General features: G+C 42.2%; 1 protein-coding gene across 2 annotated transcripts in view; it reads left to right on the top strand.

The window, feature by feature from the left end:
* Positions 1 to 5434: 5434 nt before the first annotated feature.
* lingo3a (leucine rich repeat and Ig domain containing 3a) overlaps positions 5435 to 15005 on the top strand; it is a 45436-nt gene continuing 35865 nt past the window's right edge. For both annotated transcript variants that reach the window (XR_004613662.1, XM_034583299.1), the window contains exon 1: positions 5435 to 5990. The gene's annotated coding sequence lies outside the window, so the exon portion shown is untranslated. The remainder of the gene's footprint in view (positions 5991 to 15005) is intronic.

Raw genomic sequence — 15005 nt, 5'->3', positions numbered from 1 at the left:
TTGTTGGGTAAAATGTCATTGAGTAAAATGCTTTGCCATAAAATTTGTTTTAGACATTCATATTGTTTTCAGGATGAATTGCTGCCATTTTGGCGTCTGCTTAATTTTCTATTTAGCACCATTGTAATTTCAAAATGTTAATGTATCCATCCAAGTGTGTCGTGGTAATTAGCAAATGTTAGCATGATAATACACTAAACTAAGGTCGTGACAGTAGCATGCTGGCATTAGCACTTAGCTCAAATCACTGCTGTACCTAAATACAACCTCACAAAACTGCTAGCATGGCTGTTTATAGAAGTACTGAAGAGTTTATGTCTTCAACTCAGTGAAACAGTTTGTTAATGGAGCAGTTTCTGAACTTCTCACCTCTCATACATATTATGGTCATGAATTGACATTGATTAATTTTAAGGTCACAAACCAAAAAGTTTGGAAACCCATGAACGAGCACTCCCTGACCTCGATGTTGTCTGTGAATTCTAGTTCTCAGATTCACTGAAACCACTGGAACACAAATACTGTACAGCATAATGAAATCCTTTGTGCTTCATGTTTTCTTCTTTTTTGAATACTCTCAAACCTTCTCACTCACCCACTCGGCGGAAGCGTATAGTAGGCGTGCACCACATCCCTCTGCAGTGCTTCCCTTTGTCTTCCATTCACTAAATTCTGCAACTTGGCTTATTGTTGTGTATTTGTTTTTCTAGTGAGTGGCTAGAGCTGCTCTGAGATGCTCAAGGCCCCAAGCCTGTTATTTGAGTGTATGTGTGGGCAGGTTTTAGAAAAGTACAACAGGCTGTATGTGTTGAAGAATGTGGTGAGTGGTTGCTAATGGCTGTAGTCGAGGTGAGCTGTGGTTGTATCTGTTAAAGGCTAAGAGCAACAATTTTATAGTGAAAACAGGTCTGTGGAGTTTATAATGCGTTTTTTTGTTTTGACAGAGTGTAATTGAATTTCTGTGGCAATGATATCTGAAGTCAAGTAAATATGCTTGTTATCACTTTGCTGTGACGTTTTTGTCCCAGCTCCTCTGTGCCCCCCAGGGTTTTCCCCCCTTCCCTTGTTTTGCTCCTTTCCACAGGTGTGTGCCACCTTTCTATGAACCAGCCATTGTGAGACACTGATATATTTCTATATTTCTTTCTACATGTGGAAGTTGCATTGCAGGATGATCGTCAGTTGCTCACTAAAGCTGACACACACACTGTTCAGTTCTCTAGTGTCTTTGTGTTTGTGATTTACTTTGGTCACTGCCTGAAGTCCTGGTGCATCCTGCTGCAAGTTGGCTGTGGTAAATAGAAAAGACTTTACCACCAATACAAACTGTGGCCTAAAAAACAGTGGGTTGGCCAGGGTCTCTTTGTGTGGAGTTTACATGTTCTCCCTGTGTCTTTCAGATCGGGGTTTGGTGAAATTGTAGACTCCATAGGTGGGAATGTGAGTGTGAAAGGTTGTCTCTGTATGTTGGCCCTGTGATATGTTGGCGACCTCTCCAGTGTGTGCTCCGCCTTTCGCCCAGTGTCGGCTGGGATTGGTTTCACATCCCCTGTGACCCTCAAAGTATAAAGCCCCATTTCCAATGGTTAAAACCCCCCACTAATATCAGGTTTTTGTCTGCAACGAATGACTCTGCAGTAGACACAGGGTTTTATCGGCTATAGCTCCAATCGGCAACTTAAGTCACCTTGATGACTGCGATAATTACCTCTTCTTTCTTCAGTCTGGATGCTGACATTGCATTTTTTCTGTGGGACATTAATTTTGGTGTAAAAGAGGAAAAAGCGGTGTATATAATGGATAGATGGAGCCACACATGAGCTGTTGATTTCCCATTCATTTGCATCCTTAATCAGGCAGCAGTAACACAGAGGGTTTGTGTTATATTATAGAGTTTGTGTGTTTATACGGTTGTAATCTACTTCTCAAGTCCTTTAAATCTAAAGTGATCAAGACTGCAGGTACATAGATTTCATTGAAAGTAAGTGAATATAAAGTTTTATCAGTATTATGCTTCTACAACAAAGCTCCCGCACATTACAAAGACTTATTGGCAGGTGCAAGTAAACAACAACTGACCTGCATCAAATTACAGTCACATAATCGAGCTGTAAATTCTGCTGGTGCTTGACAATATGTTTTTTTGTGTCTGAGGACTGAAAAATGTTTACACACTTTATACAGCTCCTCGCAGCGGCAGTGCAAATGTGAGGGTATAAGCAGCAGCACCTTTAAATTGACAAATGAGTATAGAGTCCTGGAATTGATGTACCGCCTTTTCAACCCGCACAGTAGGCAGGAACATTGCCTTCATGTTTTATGTATAACATATTTATCAACACCCCCCCCACACTCTCCTACCAATACTTCTGCAGAAACCTTTACAAAAATGTTCAGCCAGAAAAGCTCCTGGATGCCAGATGGTCTTCATTTCACCGCTGCCCTCAGGTGTGAAGCACAGGAGGGGAGGTGTGGTGATTATTACAATGCTACCTTGTGGTATTATTCTAAAGCTGCTACAGAGCACACTCAGCCAAGTGACACAGTATCCTCCACCTCACATCAAAGCTTCCACCATAAGCCTCTCAAGGAAATGGTTGAGGGGGGGGAAATGACATTCATGAAGGTCGGTGTAACAGAAGGCGATTGCAGTGCTGCAGTTTGGGCTCAACAATGCAACAACCAGCAGCAGTTTTCACATCGTGAACAGCAACTCACTTGTGTAATCCCCCCATTTTAATTTTTCGCACTCTACGGTGTTGAGAGTGACACCGAAGCGTTCGGAGACCACACATGCACGGAGGCCGCAGCACAGATGGAACCAGCACCGGAAAAAACGGTGTCTTTTGAGGACAGCGACGCAGACTGCAGATAGAATGAAACATGCCACAGCCTCCATTTTCACCTGGATGTGACACTCCTGCACCGCCTCGGGCTCAGATTTATGCTCTGTTAAAAAGCGACAGTGAAATGTAAAAGATGTGTGATAATGCCTGGAGGAAGAGTGCCAGCCCAACCCTTACTCCTCCTCTTCCTCGTCGGCATCTGAGTTCATTAAAGAGTAAAACTGGACTTCAAGCACCGTAGTTAAGAATGAATGGAGAGGGAGAAGTGCCCAGTCGGCTGAAAAGAACATATCTATATCTTTTGAGTTCAGACCCACTCGATATGGTAATGTGATCGTGTGTGCTGTTTTTGATGCTGTGATGAAGAATGCATTACTAGCGCGTACAATTAGTTCTTTCCTGAATATTTATCCTTGAGGAACATGTTTGCTCATTGAGTTACTTAACAAATATTTGTTTCATTTATCTAAGATAGGTAACGACATGAAATAAGCCTTTTGAAAAGTAAAATGTCTTGGTTAAAAACATCCATCCATAGAAATGTTTTCCAGCTCCTCCTCAGGGATCCCAAGGCTTTCCCAGACGTTGGTGTTCATTTAAATATCTTGCCATGTTTACAAGTTGCAGCCTGTGATGGCATTTCATTTCACTGGCCTAAATACAAGATATTACATAATATTTTCTGGTGCAACTACAGTACGGTGCAGTTTCATCTGTCTTGTTTTTTAGAGCTATAAAACGTCAGTGGTTAAACACCAGGTTTTGGCTTCAGCAGTGATGGGATTTAAAGAGCAGTAGCCTCTTTCTACCCTCACTGTGAAATGAAATACAGTGCTTCACTTAATGCTGTATTATAGCTTCAACTGCTTGGCACAGCTTCTCTCTCTATCCACTCTCACTGTAGCACAAAAAGATTCACTGCCACTGAGCTGGATAGAGTGGTCCAGCTTTTAGTTGTATTGTTGGTGGCTTGATCCCTGGCTCCTCCTGTAGGCCTGTGTCGTTGAACATGACACTGGAATGTTGGGTTCAAGGTAAAAGTAAATTATTTACCTGGACTACAAAAAAAGTCATATCTTTCTAAAAGCATCCAAGGATCTTTCCTTTCAAAAGTATTCTCAATGTGTGATGTAAACCCTTTCTTCTTTTTAACTTACCAAAAGGCAGTTAAAGAAGCAAAACATCCTTCTTTTCCAATTGATTTTAACAAATCAATCTAATCCCAGAAGGTTGTTTAAGGTAATAGATTCTATCAGATTTAGACCATTTTTATCAAAAGTTTTAGAAAAAGTGGTTTCAACCCAACTTTTAGCTTTTATGTGTCATAATAACATCTTTGAGAAATTTCAATCATGTTCTTGAGCATTGCACAGCACAGAAACTGCCCTCTTCAAAATAACCAATGACCTCCTTATAGCAGCTGACAAAGAAAAATTGAAAGCGCAAATTTAATCTTTCTAGACCCAAGCGCAGCCTTTGATACAGTGGATCATACCATTCTAATTGATCATCTTAGAATCTGGGTTGGCATCAAGGACACTGCACTTAGTTGGTTTAATTCCCAACTTTGAGAAAGAGCCTTCTCGCTCACCACAGGTAAATACACATCCTCCAAAACTCATGTTACCTGTGGTGTACCACAAGGTAAGATTTTAGGTCCAATTTTATTTTCCATTCATATGCTTTCTCTTGGCCAATTCATCCGACGCCACAATGTCTCCTTCCACTGCTATGCAGATGACACACAGATATACCTTCCACTGAGATCTGATGACCCTGAAAGCCTAGCTGTCTAAATGATGTCAACTGTTGGATGGCACAAAACTATGTACAACTCAACAACTCAAAGTCAGAAATAATATTATTCAATCCACCTAACCCCATCAACCACATTGAATGTAGCCTTGGGCCCTGGTCTATCAATGTGAAGACTGCAAATTGTCCAGAGAAAGTCCAGTGGCTCTTTCTCGAATATCTGCGTTCACACATACAGCCCCTCCGGAGAATCTCCAGACATTCACTGGACATTCATTTTGTGCAGGTCTGAAAGCAGCTTATTAGAGTCACATTCACACCAATGGTGAGGTGATAACATGTCTTATTGTGATAATAAAGCTTGTTTTGCTGCCTGCAAGTGGCTAAAATCCACCTATGAAGGGATCAATTCCATTAATCATTGAACAGAACCATGCGCAGGGAGTTTTGTCAATACCTGTACATTTGAAGTCAAACATGAAATAGCCCTCCATTCTGAAACGAAATAGGAAATTGCCTCACTTTGAGATAAACTTTGATATTCAGAAGTAACTACGAAACAGTGTTTTTCTATAGTAAATCTGTTCATGTAATGTTTTATTACAATTATTCATCTGCTTGTGTATTCAGTTCCCTGTGTTTATTTATTTTACGCTCCACGTGGATTTCTGCACAGCCCCTGCTGTCCCCGCAGAGTATTTTTGAGTATCCACCACCTGAGAGCTAAAGCGAGGCGGAATTTTAAAGCAGGGATCTCGTCTTTCCCTTTCTCCCACAGGACGTGAACGCAGCGCAGCACAGCCAGAGTACGAGGGAGAGAGAGAGAGAGAGCGCAGATGAGCCCCAATGAGCAGCAGCCGGGTCTTCTTTGAAACAAACACACTCGCACACACACACATGCATACACACACATACACAAATGCCAGGACACTTCTACACACACACACACACACACACAATCCAGCACCGACAGCACCATCAGACGGAGCTGCCTGCCGCTGCCACTGGCTCCTCACATGCAGAGACACGGAGCTGGGAGCCCGCCTGGAGACGATCTTCTGCTGCTGCTGCTTCCACAGCACAAAGGAGCAGAGTGGAGGAGAGGAGCCGGGCTTGTGAGGCAGATATAGATATACTGGGAAGAAGGAGGGGGGGAAGCAGAGGGGAGGGAAGGTGAGTGAATGCAGCCCAGTCCAGTTGCTGTTGCTGCTGCTTTCGCTGCTGGAGAAGGAGGCGGAGGAGGAGGTGCAGAGGCTGAAGAGGCAGGAGGAGCAACAAAAAATAAAAAATCGCCCCGCAAAGATCCAGAGATCCAGGCAGAGCAGCAGTGATCAGAGAGCCTCCAGGTTTGCAGATGTGGATGGAGCGGTGCGCAAGGTCTAGTCCTGGGTGAGCCAACTTCCCTTATTTTACGCACACACGCGTAATGGTCCATCTGATCCCCTGTGACACCTCTGTCATGCACATGTTTTTTGGGGGTGTTTTGGTTTTCCTCTGCTATGCCTTCTTCTTTCACACCCACTTCTCTGTGGTCAGCTCTCACCTGCACAGATGACCTGGTGAGCGCAGGATTCACCTGTGGTCAGTGTCCATCCTCTCATGGTGCAGTCCCTTCTGATCCATTTGTAGCGTTGCTCACACGGACGTCTGGTCTCATTATTTCACACTGCCTGTGCGTTTCTGTAGTCACCCTTGAAATACACAGTGCTTGTGTATCCATCCAAGCACAGCCACTGTTTGTGTGTGACTGTGTGTGTGTGTGTGTGTGTGTGTGTGTGTGTGTTTATCTCTTCTGTTACCAGCCCTCAATTAGGTTTTAATGGTTTAAACGTGGGGTAGAAAGGGGGGATGCATCCTCTGATCGATCCCTGCAGTCGTCCTCAGTGTGAGGGGCCCGGTGCCTGTTGTCAGTGTGACACATCGGAAGCTTCTGCCTTGTGTTTGCTCAGCCTTCTCCGCTCTCCTCCTGCCTTTATTGTGCCTCTATTCACTTTCTAAAGGGCAGTTGTGGAAATCACATGTTTTTATTTATAAGGAAGGTCTGCTTGCTTTTGATTTGTTTCTCAACTGACACGTTGCACATTTAAATATGGAGCAAACTGCATATTATAATTGTAATTGCATATGTTTTTGTATTTACAAGATTATTGAAAAGTAGCTTTTTATGTTATCATGACCAGAGTGTATGTTTCCCCCCCCCACCCCCCCCCCCCCCCCCCTCTTTTAACTGAAGTATTTGTAGGGCCTTAAAGAGTTGGCAGGAAAGTATAGGGGAGACTGAAATGTGGAATGACATCAATCAAAAGACCATTGCACGACACATAGGATGTTATAATTGTATATTCGACACCTAAATATCTGAGCTAAAACCCCCAAAATGTCTCAGTATTGCAGACTTGTTTTGTCTTTAGTAAGTTTTTTGACCATCCAATTAAACAGATCAGACTTTTATCCTGTGAAAATGTCCAGCTGAGAGGTATAGGACACTGCAGCTGCAGGTACACAAAGTTCCAGTAAGCTGGCATGCAAAACCTCATGGGGACAGGGTCTATAATCTCTGACAGCTGTGCCTGTGGAGGTGTAGCAGGTTGCTCAATAATTGTTTGGGAGTTTTCAGTCCTCATTAAGTTGAACTGTGCTTGAGCAAACTAATAAGCCCCAAGAGCGCATGATGCCCTGCACAGCCTTTACTGGTGTGTGGGAGAGAGGGTGAATGAGAGGCACAGTCTTAAATACTTTGTCCACCAAGGGAGAACGGGTCTAAATAAGTGCAGTGTCTCATCAAATCTATATATACGGAGTTGTATTTTTCTTGACCTACATCATTTGTCACTCGTCCTGTGGATTTCGATCCTGTGGATCCACCACCGGCCACTATACAGAACTAAAGCCAAGATATCCTCGATATAAACGCCGCCATCTTGCGTGATTGAATCTGTGCAGGAGCGATCAAGGGACGGAGCTGCGGTAGTAAGAAAATGACTTGACCAATATCAAGTCAGTTTCAGCTGTTGTATATCATAGCATTTCAACCCATTGTTATAGCATCAAATAACTAATTAAAACCAAGCTTGCTGGAAAAACTTGAAGGGCAAGCAGAGGGAACATACCTCCGCCAATCTCACCATGTTACAGAAAGTGAATAACAAAATCCTGGATCCATCCATTTATGCAGATCTGCTCCATTTATTGGGACCTTCTTTGGGTCAAGCCCCACCCATCCACAACATTTCATAGAAAACTGTTCAGAAGTTTTTTGCATTCTCCTGCTTTTTTTTGCGTAAAACCTTTAGAGTTTCATCACTGATAAAAAAAATTTAAAAAACTCCCTGGCAGAGATAATAAGCTCTTAAACCTCCACTGGTGTGATAAGAACTACCTGGAATGAGAGAAACCATCTTTGAGAACTCTGTACTATTTAATTTGGTCCATGTCCCATCCAATAACATGGTAGAGGCAGGATTTAAAACCTATAGTGTAGCCAACCAACACAGGCCAACAAGGCACTTTGGCTCTACCTTCGGGGAGCAGTCATGTCGTCCATCTTTAAATACAGTCTATGGTTTCATCCTGCTTGTACAGTAGCCATAGAAGCCGCATTCAGGTGAAAATAATTATGTAACAGCACTTGATGGTGCTCGAGGTGCCACTTAGCCCCCCATTTCCCCCCCCCCCCCCCCTGTTTGACGGATTCATGAGTCAGTAATGAAATGTGTGCTGACGGGTCCGTGCGCTCCTCACAGGGCATTGTTGATTCAGGCCTGTTGGCCCCGTCCATTACTACGCCCACACTTACCTTCTCATTTTGTCGCTTTCGGTCGCACATAAAACTGTCAGCCGCGCTCAATAGTGACACTACCTACTGCCAAAGCCCGGCCTGATTGTTTCCAACTCCTAAGTATTTATGGGGGCAGTAATGGGATGCATCCGCTGTCTGCGTGATGAGTGCATTGCTGCTCTGACAGAGAGAGCCGTGCAGAGCGAGGTGGAGGGAAAGAAAGGGCGGAGGGATGAAGTGGTGGAGGAATGCAGGAGGAAAAGTAGAGAGCGGCCCTATGAGAAGCTGTCAGCTCCCCGCAGGAACATGTCAGCTGTGACATGGAACAATGACGGGCATGTGTGTGCTGTTCTCCGACTCCCTGACTACTCTAATGCAATTTTTGTCATTCAGACAGGGCTTTAACCTTGATGCAGAGCTTAGAGGGACTCAGGGATTTACAAATCTTTTATTTCAAAACATTATTGCTTCATGTGTCGCAGCAGCAAAGCCTCGCTGACCCTGTTACCTCAGGTTCAGTCAAACAGCTCTGTCAACTGTAAACTGTACCTCTTTGTCCACGCCACCATGCTCTGTATGTTCATCTGAACAGATTTCATATACGATTTAAAAAAACAAGTGAATACAATTATAGATGCTACAGACATTTTTATGCAATTTGTCTAAAAACATTTAGGTCAAGTTAGTTCTTTGATGGCGACATGTGCTCATATTTTAAAATGTTATTAGGGTTATTACTGGAAAAGGTTCACATGCTCTAATGTTCAGAAAACGCATCACTTTCCTCATTCTGTCCATTGCTGCAGCTCCTCTTTTCGGCCTCTGTCTGAAACGCTTAATTTTGGCTCCTGTATCTTATAGACCCCCCTCCTGATAATGCCCAGACTCCCCTGATTGGCCAGCTGGCCCGCTCTGTTGTGATTGCTCAACCAATTTCAGAGCATGTTGGAAATGTCGGCCTCTGCTCTTGCTTTAACTGGCTTTGTTGGACTGTGCAAGACGAGCCGGTCTCAGTATCTTGCATGCGGAAATGTCCTTGGGCAAGATACTGAATCCCTGAACCCCATAGTGCTGCCCACTGGGTGAATGGCATCACCTGTAATGTAAAGCGCTTTGAGTGGTCATCAAGACTAGAAAAAGTGCTACATAAATACAGACCATTTACCATTTACCACCACAATAGCCAGTAAGTAACGGCCGGCCTACTGACGAGGTGTCTCAGGAGCAGTGTTTTCTGTTGGGCAGAGGAGCTCCCTCTGCTGCAGACTTTTGAATTTTTCTTTCTACTATTAAAACAACAACTTTTTACACAGTTGAAGTTTGAGCTTTTTCAATCATTTGTCCATTAGCCATCTGACAGATATTTATTATTCATCATACCTGTAGCCGTTCCAACAATTTTTTCATTATTTGTACTTAATGTCAAGCATTTATCAACCACTTCCTTGTCAAGTTAATGAGCTGGGGGAGTAATGAAGCCCTGCACATGGCACTTTGTCACTGTAATGCCATTTATTTCAATGACTGTAATGGAACCCTTTGTAACTACAGGGCTCTTTGTTTTTTGATGCCAACATGATAAAAGCCCAAACAATAGGTCAACCCACTACAATGCAGCAGAGTAATAAAAGTGCTCTGACATCAGGTGGGCAATTTGTCTTCAGAGAATATTGGAGGGGATGCAAATTATGCCCATGTCCAATTAGGAAATGTATTTGTCTGTATTTTAAAACTGTATAGCATACTTTTATTTTACTTAATATGTTTATAATACCATCCAGGCACTTATCCAAGCAGTGTCCATTTATGTAGACCACGACAGCTGTCAAACGCGTTTCGAATCTAGTTTTTTTTTAATTTATGAATTATTTTTCTCAGTCGTCTCTTCATCTCTTCGCAAAACTGTCTCGTTAACATTGACAGCGCCTGTGCGACTTCACTGGACCAGCTCAGGAGGACTGGAACCACAGTACAGATGAGATAACGGGAGGAAGGGATGGTGTGAAGAGAAGGGTTTCAGCTCTTACTATGCTGCATATTTTATATTATCTTGGGGTCTCTGGATGAAAGAACGTGTGATGAAATGGCTCTGGCGTTTCATGCTTAAAGGGAGGCCAAGGAATCTCACGAGTGCAGGTAGACAGTGCTTTCACACTTTAACAGGAGCTCAGAGACTTCGCTACGGCTAATGCTTTGGGCATGGAGTTATTTTTCCCGACTAATGTTATTGCCTTTCAGCAGATGGTGGTTTTTAACTCTAAACTTTATATCTCACTGAACTGATCTGCAAAACATAAGAGACTGTTTATGTTCATTTGAGCTGAAGCCAACTTGAATGTTCTATAATTCAAACCTTGGGAGTAAGCAAGCCAATATTTGAATTCTTGTGTCTTTGAATGTAACAGAGAGCAAAATGGCTCCAGCTGTGAGTTGTGTTATGGGATGAAGAGCAGGTATTTGGGGAGTTTATATACTTGTCGTCTCTCTGGCTCATTTCTTTTTATGTATTTCTATTGCCCCTGGCAGCTTGAAGTGCTGCGACTGGCCAGCCATAAAACAATATTCTCCGCTGTGGATCGACCATCATGACGGAGATTGAAGGAGAAAATTGAGTTCAAAGCTCCTGAGCTCTGACTGGAACCTTCAGCATAAGAACAAGTCATTGTATAAAAAGGAGTCTGAGGATTACATATAGATAGCATTGTTAGTGCTCAGACAATTATTCGAGTGATTGATTGATTCATTTGTCAAGTAGAATTAACATTTCCTTATAACTGTAACTCAGGCAGCATCCTCCGCTCTCTGAGCTGTGGGTAATACATGGGCAGCACTTTCTCATAAATAATCTCTTTTAGGCTACATCCACTTTAATATGGTTAACTTTTAAAGCACATCAATTGGTAACATTTGGCATCCACACTACACCTAAAATGTCGATTTTTAGAAATGCACAGGCCTAATCTTATTTTGAAAACTTCGGGCTTGTATTTACGTCTGGACCGGCTGAAACGGAGACTTAACAATTGCGCATATTCATCACACTCCTATCATGTGACCCATTGGTTTGTATGGATAATACTGTGTATATTACAAGAATTGCTAACATTTACTGCTGGTAAAACTTAACACAATTGCTGTTCCTCGTTCATAGAAAGTGTTGAATTTCTAAACTTTAAAATCAATTTAATAAAATTGATGCAGCTAAGTGTCCACTTCAGTCTGATGGTAAGTGTTGGTTTCTCTTAAGGCTATTTCATGCTCTGTTTACATATGAAAATGGATGCGTGCATTTTAAATGATGTAACTGCCCACATACTTCCTTGCACACTTTCCAAAGGCATGAATGTTAAGCAATTGCATTCACTAGAGGGCGGCTCAGAGTCAAAATGTTCTGGCTGCAACAAACGAGTGATGAGACAAAAGTGGAACAGCAGTTTAAAATTTCTATCCGTATAGATATCTGTACCTTTTTATCATATAGTTGAGTCTTGAGTTATTGGCTATACTGGCCCCATGCTTTTCATTGGTACAGTTCTGATTGGTTTGTATCAGTTCAATCAATAATGTATATGTATCTTGGGTTGTACATGAATGGCCCCAAAAACAGAAAAAAAAAACAAATTATTGTTGTCTGGAAAGATGTTTCCTTGGTTCAACAGCCTGATCAAACCTTCCTGACGTGTCAGTACTGTGCACTCTGCTGTGTCCCAAAATGTCCTCTTCAGCCTGAGATACAGACCACTGATGAACTGTGAGCTTGAGGAGGCAGATAATCGGGGCAAAGTGCATTTATTATACTGCAGTATATCCGTTTACATGCAAACCCAGAGCTTCAGTGATTCTAGTTGCATTCAGAATTATCTGCACCAATACACTGCATATATCTATACGACAACAACATTTGATCCAAAGCAAAATCGTCCCCAGGCAAACTGTGGCTGCATCAGCAAATCCATATAATATGATTCAATTATATATAACCTTACCTCGCCTCTGTATCTCATAACAGTTGGAAACACAGAGCACTGAAGGGCACTAGGCTGTTTTCGTCCTCACAGGGAAATCTTCAAGAGTTTGTCTAAAGAGAGACAAGAGTGTGTTCTTCTTTTGCAGACTGTTTTCAGAAATGTTTCACTCCCCCTGATGAAGGGGGAGTGAAACATGGGGAAACACCCCACTTGATGAATGATCACTTGTGGATAAAAGTGTAATTTTATGCCATTATTTGTCATTATATGCCTTGTTTAGGTTGATTAATCAAGTGTTAGATTATTGTGCTTTATGCTTGACATGGAATCATTCCAATTTCCTGTGTTATTAACCACACGTGAAGCAGCCGAGCCGGACAAACATGGAGGTCTTACTGTGTTTTGAACTGCTGCATCGAACCACCTGTGTCCCGTGCGCTGACTCGGGTTACATCTTTCATATCGTCTCTCCACGGACCTCACACACGAGACTGCTCTTTAATCAGCTCTCTTCAATTATGTAGTTATGAACAAGATTAGATCAACACACACATGCACACAAACACACACACAATTCTCCATTTTAAAAAAACAAAACATCATGTGATTAGATTGATATAGCTAATTAAATTCAGATGCCTGTAGCTCCACCTACACACGCACACACACACACACACACTCATTACCTCCTAAATTGATTTTTAAGTGCCTGAAAAGTAGCATTTTTCTTTTGTCATCTTCTCCCCACAGTCCTGAACGGACTAATGACTTCAACTCTAATGAGATCTTTACGTATTGTGGTCAGGCACACTTAACACTGTGCAAGGGTATTAAGCAGTGGATTAATTAATCATTCTTCAAATGGGTCCTGTCGTCAACAGTGTGTCTGACTCAGCTGGGCTCTGAACTATCGGCTGTTTGCCAGCTGATGATGATGCATTTAGATCAAGATTAATGTGATTAGTTGTGCAAAAATAGAAATTCCTGCACCTGAGATCTACTCTGTGTTTGTGTTTATGGAGCCGTTTGTCTGATTCCCTCGCTCTTCCTGTACTCGCGCTCGTTAAGAAATTGGCGTTTAAACCCGCTGAACCTGTTTTAAATGTCCCAGTGAGCCGTCGGTATAAATGAAGATTAAAGATTCACGCCTCTTCGCATCTTCACATCGGTCCATAACCCCCAACGCTCCGCTCCGCTCTCTGCATCACACCGTCAGCTAAAGCAAACGTTGATCTTTTTCTCTGCCTTGAACATGAATCAGATAATCGGCTGATCAAAACTTTTCCTCAAGTGGAGATCAGTAGAACAGAGGTGTGAGCTGGAGCTGCTCAGTGAGGCTGTTTTCTCCGTTTGTGTTTGTGTGTTGCTTCATGTGTTGTGTCCTTGGTCACTTTGGTTTGATGCTTGAGAGAGGAGAGGCGTGAAGTGCGAAAGTACAAGCTGGGATTTGAAACCTCTCGATGGGTGATTCTTAGTTAGTTCATTGTTTAAATGTGCAGTTTGCCATTAAAGGAGAGTAAAATCAGAAGAATTTAATTGTTCTTGTGTCATGTGAGAAGCTACATCCAGCAGCCAGTTAACTTAGCCTAGCATACAGAAATAGCTAAGCTAAGCTAAACATCTAGCCTGGCGTATGTATTTGTGTTTTTAATTAGTAATTTGATGCTACCAAAAAAGGGATGAAACATAATAATTGACAGCTATAAGTCTGACAAGCTATTGGTCGAGTGTGTGTATTGGCGAAACCTAAATACCGTGGCTCCGTCACCCGATTGCTTCTGCACATACTCAGGCTTCAAATGTGCAAGATGGCAGATTTCGTATCAGGATATTTTGGCTTCATTTCTGGATAGTGGGAGGAAGTGGAGTTGCATCGTCCATCTTGCCTTGTAGGGAACATCATCACCTACATTTTTATTTTATTTTATCAGCTGTACATTGCAAATGATCTTTTCTTTACATCAATACATTTTCAAATTTTTGGACAATCAGCTGACAGGTTGCTATACACAATATACAATATACACAAAAAGAACTTCTGCTCACTGAATGCATGTCAGAGACAATGGAGAATTTGATCACCAGAGGGATTACACTTTACTTCCTCCTTAATATAGGTCTAAATGATGTTGGTTTTACAGTGAGGTCAGACATGTCCTGTTGAACTCACTTTGTTCATTAGTGCTTTTGAGCTTGTAGCTTGAAGGTGTTAAGACCATCTGCCAGCTGACACAAAAATGTAACACATGACTTCATTATGGGGATGTTAATTTAAGCTGAGCTGCTATTTCCAAGTGACCTTTTTAGTTTGACAAGAAACGTAAGTGTTTTCTCTCTGGTTATTTCATCTTATGGAACCTGTGGGAAAAATGTGTCAGATTCGGGTTCTCTTTAAGATTGGAAATGATATTGGTTATAGGTCATTTCATAATTGCACCGGTCCAGTTTGAACAGAGGCCAAGTGATTGAATGATATGACAATTACAAGTTAATAAAATGGCATACAGTTCATTTTGTTGTTCAGAAGCAAAAGCCATAAGGAATTTTTATTTTCCATGTAGTGTACGAGTTCGTCTCTTCAGCCCTTTTAGGCACAAGCCTTTTTTCAGCCTTTTCAAGCCGGGAAGAAAATCTCTCCCTTGTTTTGTCTCTGCATCA

The sequence above is a fragment of the Hippoglossus hippoglossus genome, chromosome 4 (assembly GCF_009819705.1).
Source record: "Hippoglossus hippoglossus isolate fHipHip1 chromosome 4, fHipHip1.pri, whole genome shotgun sequence".
Taxonomy (NCBI): domain Eukaryota; kingdom Metazoa; phylum Chordata; class Actinopteri; order Pleuronectiformes; family Pleuronectidae; genus Hippoglossus; species Hippoglossus hippoglossus.
The sequence above is the reverse complement of the archived record's forward strand: the minus strand, read 5'-3'. Positions and strand labels throughout refer to the sequence as shown.